The sequence below is a fragment of the Bombina bombina genome, chromosome 5 (genome assembly GCF_027579735.1).
Source record: "Bombina bombina isolate aBomBom1 chromosome 5, aBomBom1.pri, whole genome shotgun sequence".
NCBI classification, from domain to species: Eukaryota; Metazoa; Chordata; class Amphibia; order Anura; family Bombinatoridae; genus Bombina; species Bombina bombina.
The window spans coordinates 681,425,225-681,434,224 of NC_069503.1; the positions used below are offsets into that span (position 1 = coordinate 681,425,225).

Here is a 9,000-nt window from a genome sequence, read left to right on the forward strand (position 1 = left end):
CTAATTACAGAAAATAAAAAAACGCTAACATTACAAAAAATAATAAGCAACACTATCCAAAAAAAATTAAACCTAATAACTATGAAAATAAAAAAACGCCCCCCAAAACTCCCCCACCTAATCTAATGCTAAACTACCAATAGTCCTTACAAGGGCTTTTTGTAGGGCATTGCCCTAAAGAAATCAGCTCTTTTACATTACAAATAAACCAAGTCCCCCCCTAAGAGTAAACCCCCTCACCTACCAAACCCCCCAAAAAATAAAAAACTAACACTAATAATCCTAAACTACCCATTGCCCCTAAAGGGGCATTTGCATGGACATTGCCCTTAAGAGGGCATTCAGCTCTTTTATAATTTGCCCCAAAAAAAACCCTAATCTAAAAAAAAAAAATGTCAAAAAAATTAACACGAAAGCCCCAAATAGGTACTCACGGTTTCAGAAGTCCAGCGAAAAAGGTCTTTTTCCAGGCGGGTCCATTATCTTCATTCAAAGAGAAGGCGGCACGGAGCTGAGGTCCAGAGCGGTCTTCTCAGAAGTGGCAATCCTCGGCGGCATTCATCGGCAGCGGTGGTGCTCCTCGGCGGTGGCGGTCCTCAGCAAAGGCATGGAGGTTCCTTTTCATGCGATCATCCGCCACCCACTGATGATTGAATTCAAGGTACCCTATATTTATTGGGGTACCTTGAATTCCTATTGGCAGACATTTTCAAAATCAGCCAATACAATCTTATTGGCTGATTTGAACAGCCAATAGGATTTTAGTAGCTCGAATTCTATTGGCTGTTTTGAAAAATTTAGCCAATAGGAATGCAAGGTAACCCAAATTGATTGAGGTACCTTGCATTCAATATTCAGTATACACCGGAAATCGGATGAAGACGAGCATCCACGCCGAGGACCGCCGCTGCCGACACAGATGACCACCGCAGAGGATTGCAACATCTGGGAAGAATGCTCCGGACCTCTGCTCCGTGCCACCTTAGCTGTGGATGAAGATGATAGACCGGCCTGGAAGAAGACCTTCTCCGCCAGACTTCTGAAACCATGAGTACCTATTTGGGGCTTTAGTGTTAGGTTATTTTAAAATTTTTGGGGGGGGTTTGTTTTTTTAGATTAGGGTTTTTTTGGGCAAATTGCAAAAGAGCTGAATGCCCTTTTAAGGCCAGCGAAAAAGAGCTGAATGCCCTTTTAAGGGCAATGTCCATAAAAATGCCCCTTTTGGGGCAATGGGTAGTTTAGTTTTATTAGAGATTGTTTTTTTTTATTTTGGGGGGTTTGGTGGGTGGGGGTTTTACTGTTAGGGGGGACTTTGTTTATTTTTAATGTAAAATAACTGATTTCTTTAGGGCAATGCCCTACAAAAAAAACCCTTTTAAGGGCTATTGGGCTATATTAGTTTAGTATTAGATTTTGGGGTGTTTTTATTTTGGGGGGATTTTTTATTTTTATAGGGGTATTAGTTTATGTTTAATTTTATTATTTTGAATAGCTTTGTTTATTTTTGTCTGTATTTTTACTTTTTTATTTTTTGTAGCTTGGGGGGTTTCATTTTTAACACACAGACTGCTCTCTGTGTGTTAAAAATGAAACCCCCAAGCTACAAAAAATAAAAAAGTAAAAATAAAGAAAAAAATAGTTATTCAAAATAATAAAATGCTTAACAATACTTTTTAATTAATAATAAAACAAAAACCATTTTACAAAAATGCTTTATTTTTGCCATGTTTATTGACATCTACGGTGAGAACCATTGTGCTGTATATCATATGATCTGGCAGCCATTTTGTTTTACGCAACCGCTTATGTTAGAATTGTGAAACTTGCTGTATAACCGTATATTGTGACCTAGAGTCACAGTTGTTCATGTTGAAGGCATTGGCCAAAAGCTGTGGCAGCCATATTGGTTTATTCAAAAATTTTGAAAATGTTTTTTCTTTCCAACCACTTATGTTAAAGCTGTGAAATTTGCTGTATTACCAATTTACCATATATTGTGACATAGAGTTACATCTGTTCATGTTGAAAGTATTGGCCATATGGTGTGGCAGCCATCTTGAAAAACACAAACATTTCAAAAATGTCTTTTAATTCCAACTGCTTATGTAAGAAATATAAAAAAATATTGTGACTTAGCTGCTTGTATGCCATTGCAAAGGTGATGCGCTTGACCACCTCTATTGCTGTTTGCCACTATATTTGTTATTATTATTATCGGTTATTTGAAGAGTGCCAACAGATTCCGCAGTGCTATAAACATAGGCGGTATACAAGGTAGCAATTATTGGGATCAAATGGGTAGAGGGCCCTGCCTAGAGTCACACAGTTTCAGTCAGCTCTTGTGAATGTGATCTGCAAGCAGTTGGGCTCTTAGGCTTACAATCTAAGGAGGTTCATGGTGGATAGCAATGGAGGAGAGGAAGTGGTATAGGAAAGGTTAGTGTGGGTTGTATTTATCCCTGAACAGAAGAGTCTTAAGGGAGTGCTTCAAAAACAGTTCAAAGCTTTCAAAAACTAGAGTCTTGTGGAGTGAGGCAGAGGGATCCACAAGATGGTAGCCAGTCTGGAGAAGTCCTGTAAATGGAAATGTGAGGAGGTAACAAGAGAGGAGGAGAGTAGAAGGTTGTGAGTGAAGGGGACCAGAGGGAGAGTATCTTGAGACAAGGTCAAAGATATAGAGGGGAGCAGTGCAGTTGAGGGCTTTGTATGTCAGAGTCAGAATTTTGTGTTTAATCCTGGAGGCAAGAGGAAGCCAGTGAAGGGATTGGCAGAGAGGTGCAGCAGATGAAGAGTGACGTGTAAGGAAGATGAGCCTGGCAGAGGATTGTAAAGGAGCTAGACGGCAGCTAGGGAGACCAGAGAGGACGGAGGTGCAATAGTCAAGGCAGGAAAGGATAATAGAGTGGATTAAGATCTTTTTTGTGTCTTGTGTAAGGAAATGTTTAATTTTAGAGATGTTTTTAAGGTGGAAGCGGCAGGATTTAGCCAAGGCCTGAATGTGAGGAGCCAAAGAAAGATCTGAGTCAAGTGTGACCCCAAGACATCAGGCATGCGGGATAGGGGTAATGATGGAGTTGTCGACAGTTATAGAGATATGGGGGTAGAGATTTTAGACGGCGGGAAAATAAGGAGCTCAGTTTTGGAGAGATTTAGCTTAAGGTAGTGAGAGAACATCCAGGAAGAGATGTGAGAAAGACAGTTAGTGACACGGGTTAGCAAGGAAGGACATAGGTCTGAGCAGAGATGTAGATTTGAGTGTCTTTGGCATACAAATGATTTTGAAACCCCTGGGACTTTATTAGGGAACCTAATGATGACTTGTAGATAAAGAAGAGAAGGAGACCGAGGACAGAGCCTTGTGGTACCCCAACAGAAAGTGGTAACAGGGCAGAGGAAGCCCCAGAGAAGGCTACAGTAAAGGTACCAGTTAGACAGGTAGGAAGAGAACCACGTGAGGGCTGTGTCACACATGCCGAAGGATTGGAGGGTTTGGAGCAAAAGAGGGTGGTCAACAGTATCAAAGGCGATAGACAGATCAAGGAGGATAAGCAGAGAGAAGCGGCCTTTGGATTTTGCTGTGAGTAGGTCTTTGGTAACCTTAACGATTGCTGTCTCTGTGTAGTGATGGGGGCGAAATCCCGATTGCAGTGGGTCAAGGAGTGAGTGTAATGTAAGGAAATGGGATAGGCATGCATGTACTAGCTTTTCAGAAGCTTTAAGGCAAGATGGAGTAGGGAAATAGGGCGGTAGTTGGATGGGTAGGTTGGATCGAGAGAAGGTTTTTTAAGGATAAGTGTGACCAGTGCATGTTTTAGAGATGAGGGAACTATACCAGTGCTGAGGGAGAGGTTGAAAATGTGAGTATAGGGGTAAGGGTAGAAGATAATTGAGGTAAGAAATGTTTTTTCTTAGTGTACATTGCATGCATCCTGGAACAAAAGAGTTTTTAAGAAGCGCTTGAAACCTTCCAAACTAGGGGAGAGTCTTGTGGAGTTCCACAAAATAGGGGCCATTAAGGAGAGGTTATGTAGAAGGGAATGGGAGGAGGTAACAAAAAAGGAGGAAGTCATGAGAAGAGCAAATTGGAAGAGAGAGTATCTGGAGACAAAGGGGCCGATTTACTAAAGTGCAGACGGACATGATAAGATGTAGCGTATCATATCCACCACACATCGATAAATTCTGGTAAACTGCTTGTGCAATGCCGCCCCCTGCAGGCCGCTAGCAGGGGGTGTCAATCAGTCCGATTGATGTCCACAGCCTCAGAGCAGGCGGACAAGTTATGGAGCAACAATCTTAAGACCGCTGCTTCATAACTACTGTTTCTGGCGAGCCTGAAGGTTTGCGCAGAAATAGGGGGATCAGGCTTCATGCAGAGCTTGATAATTTGGCCCCAAAGTACAAGATATAAGGGAAACAGTGCTATTGAGGGACTTAAATATTAGGGTCAAGATTTAGTTTTTACACCCTCAATATGGTACTTTTATTTTCAAAAAAGAATACAGGAGAAATATGATACAAATATATATTTAGAATAGATATAAATATATACAATCATTAATATGAATAAAACATTTAAGGGCATTTTATTTTATGATTTTCAGTCAAAAACAGGTTCAAGTTTTTCAATGTTTTATGAAAATATGTGCTCCAGAATTCCTTGTCTGATTAACTGTTCACATTTCCACCTTTGCAAAAATGCTTGCTGTTTTTCTTTAGAGGGATTGTTGTACCCTGATCAATTTCAAACCCAACATAGTCCCTTAAGCAACACACATATGTGAAAAAGCTTTTAGGAGGCTTCGGTCCGATTTATCATTGTCTGTTCGACATGATATGCTGCAGCGTATCATGTCCGACAGACATTGCTGAATGCTGACAGCCTAAGCTTTCTGCATTTAACATTGCACAAGCAGTTCTGGTGAACTGCTTGTGCAATGCCGCCCCCTGCAGATTCGCGGTCAATATTATTATTTACATTATTTACATTATTTTAATGTAAAAAAATAAGCTGCTACCAGGGGGTGTCAATCAACCCAATCATATAGGATCGGGCGGATTGCAGACCGCAGTCTCAGAGGCAGCGGACCAGTTATAGAGCAGCGGTCTTAAGATCGCTGCTTCATAACTGCTGTTTCCAGCGAGCCTGAAGGATCGTGAAGAAAAAAGGGCATCAGGGACCATTCGGCCCTTGATAAATCGGCCCCTTCATGTCTTGAGTTATAGCTAAATCTTCCTCACCCCCAACGATCACATGTATGTAGGCAATGACTAGTTGAACCAGTCTGTGTCTTCTACATATAAATGGAAGTTCAAGGCATTTGGAAGAACACTGCCATATTCCAACCAGAATGCATGGATTCTTGGTTATTGGTCATATAAATATGCAACAACACATCACCAATTTTTAAGCAGACTACAAGTAACTATCCTTCAGTTTTTGCTTAATTAACTTTAGCTTGGTTCTGCTCAAATATAGCTTTCATTTCTTTAAGAGCCTTCCTTATTCCATTCTCATTAAATATGGGCAGCTGTCCATCTGAAGCAAGGTGGAGCTCCCGAATCAACTTGATCACTTTCTCACAAAATATTTCAGTAGTAGTGTTGGAATTAAGAAAAGAATACAATTTAGACATACACATATTATAAGGTTGGATTTTATGCGCACTAGTCTCCATTTGATTCTGGCACTCGCTATAGTCTTATTATATAATTGGGCTAGATTTACTAACCCTAGACAGACACTGGTGGAAATTCTGTTTATCCTAACTTTGTGATGGAAAAATCTAGATTTTATTAAAGATACAGAGATGAGTATTTTGCTAATCTTATTCTTTATTGCTCTGGACAGCACTTAAAAGCAATAGATAAACATAAGAAAAATATACGCCTAGATTTAGAGTTCTGCGTTAGCCATCAAAAGCAGCGTTAAGGGGTCCTAACACTGCTTTTGGCCGCCCACTGGTATTTAGAGTCAGCCAGGAAAGGGTCTAACACTCACTTTCAAGCCGCGACTTTTCCATACCGCAGATCCCCTTACGCCAATTGCGTATCCTATCTTTTCAATGGGATCTTCCTAACGCCGGTATTTAGAGTCTTGGCTGAAGTGAGCAGTAGACCCTCTACCGACATGACTCCAGCCGCAGAAAAAAGTCAGCTAACAGCTAACGCCATTTGATAAAGCTCTTAACTACTGTGCTCTAAAGTACACTAACACCCATAAACTACCTATGTACCCCTAAACCGAGGTCCCTCCACATCACCGCCACTATAATATTTTTTTTTAACCCCTAATCTGCCGACTGCACACCGCTGCCACCTACATTATCCCTATGAACCCCTAATCTGCTGCCCCTAACATTGCCGACACCTACATAATATTTATTAACCCCTAATCTGCCCCCCCCAAAGTCGCCGCTACCTACCTACACTTATTAACCCCTAATCTGCCGACCGGACCTCGCCACTACTCTAATAAAGTTATTAACCCCTAAACCGCCACACTCCCGCCTCGCAAACCCTATAATAAATAGTATTAACCCCTAATCTGCCCTCCCTAACATCGCCGCCACCTAACTTCAAGTATTAATCCCTAATCTGTCCACCGGACCTCGCTGCTACTCTTATAAATGTATTAACCCCTAAAGCTAAGTTTAACCCTAACACCCCCCTAAGTTAAATATAATTTTATTCTAACGAAATAAATTAAATCTTATTAACTAAAGTATTCCTATTTAAAACTAAATACTTACCTGTAAAATAAACCCTAATATAGCTACAATATAACGAATAATTATATTGTAGCTATTTTAGGATTTATATTTATTTTACAGGCAACTTTGTATTTATTTTAACTAGATACAATAGCTATTAAATAGTTATTTACTATTTAATAGCTACCTAGTTAAAATAATTACAAAATTACCTGTAAAATAAATCCTAACCTAAGTTACAATTAACAGAGAAGCGGAAAAGTGGCGCTTACCTAACCGGGGAAATCCGTGACCTGTAGCAGCGTGTCTTCAGCATGAGAACTTCTCCTAGTATCTCTACTTCCGTCGTCTGGAGCCCAGAGAAAGCACCTATGTCCAGGACGCTTAACCAAATGCTGCACAGTATCCAAAACTTCCGGGCTTCACAGAGGAACAGGAAGAAGCAAGCAGCCAGGGTAACGTTTGTAGTAATAAAAAAGCTATTCTTTATTGGAAACAGGTAAAAACAACAAGAGCCTCAGCTCCACATAGGCAATCCAGGGTCTCTGGCGACAACTGCAGACATGTTACGTGTGGCTCCTCCACACTTGATCACTGCTGTATGTTGTCGTTTCAGAGGCCTACTTATACCAGTTAAAAATCAATTATACAATTAATTACTTAAAAAACATATTAACCCTATCATGCCTTTATATACATAGGTGAATATACACTGTAGAAGGGGCAAAAAGGGACACACAATAAAATACAATATAATATATTATACTTAATGTTAGTCTCACCTTTCTGTAATTGGTGAACATTTATCAGTATTTAAATGCATATTATTAATGCTGAATTCTTTGGAGTTATAAATATCTGCTACAACATAAGGACTTGGCACTGTCGTTTTAATTCATTACTTATGAATTATCTGGCTACCAGTGAAGAGATATATATGTTTATACATTTATATATTAATTAATTAATTAAATGCTGTATTATTCCCATATATTAATTGTGTTGTACCCCAATTAAATCTATGTCTATTTGGAGATTTCAAATGAATAAATTCACATCACTTTCTTTGTTTATGCCAGTCGGGGAACTAGTGTGCAATAAGAAGATCCATTTCGCTTCTTTATAATCAAGTTTGTAAATTCTATCACCTCCTCTTTTATGTGGGGGGACAAAGTCTATAGCCTGAATAAAAAGAGAGGCTTCTCCAGAATGGACTGTTTTAAAATGTCTTGATACTGGGGTAAAAATATCAGGGTCCTCTATATCTCTGACATGTTCAAGGGCTCTATCTCTTAGAAAACGTTTCGTTTTACTCACATATTGGATTTGGCACCCCCTACAGGTGAGTAAGTAAATTACATGGGTGGATTTACAATTTAGTCTATATCTGATGTCATATATACGTTTGGTTACTGTTGAAGTAAAGGTAGTACCCTCCGTTACATGATTACAAGTTTTACATCGTGCAGCTTTGCATTTATGAAAACCAAGTCTGTTTGGTAACCATGTTGTCTTTCTATCAATCGGCAAATCTGAGGGAGCTATCATATTCCCAATGGTCTTACTTTTTCTAGCTACAAATTTGCAACCTTGTGTTGCTATTTTTTCTAAATTTGAATCTGTGGTTAAAACGGGAAGACATTCCCTTATGATGTTACAGATTTTATTATATTCAAGGCTATATGGAGTACTGAACACAATTTTGTTTTCACTTACTGACTTTTGTTAAGCAGATACTTTTTTATATCTTAAGAGGTTATCTCTTGGTATAGAGTCTACCTCCTCTTTGGTCTTTCTGAGCAAACTCTCTGGGTACCCCCTATTTAGAAGTCTCTGGTCCAATATGTTGCTCTGCTCCTCATATATTTGAGTGTTTGAGCAGGTCCTTTTTGTCCATATATACTGTCCCATGGGTATTGCTTTTTTAACGTGCCCAGGATGGCTTGATTTAAAATTTAGAATAGTGTTGCCCCCCATGGGTTTCCTATACAAGGTGGTATTGACAATGTTTGTATTTGTATCAGCCTGCAATTCTAAATCCAAAAATACTATTTTGGTTGTACTTTGATCGTATGTAAATTTTAAATTCATGTTATTTGTATTAATGTTATTTATAAATTGATTCATTGTCTCTACATCTCCATCCCACACCACCAGAAGGTCATCTATATATCTTCCATAGTAGATAATATGTTCCTTAAGGGGGTTGCCATCTCCATAGACGTGGGCAGCCTCCCACCAACCCATGAAAAGGTTGGCATAGGAGGGGGCAAATTTAGCCCCCATG

General features: G+C 39.5%; 1 pseudogene; it reads right to left on the bottom strand.

Annotated features, from left to right (window-relative positions):
• Nucleotides 1-4,633: 4,633 nt before the first annotated feature.
• LOC128661592 (DNA replication complex GINS protein PSF1-like) lies at nt 4,634-5,642 on the bottom strand (annotated as a pseudogene).
• Nucleotides 5,643-9,000: the final 3,358 nt, after the last annotated feature.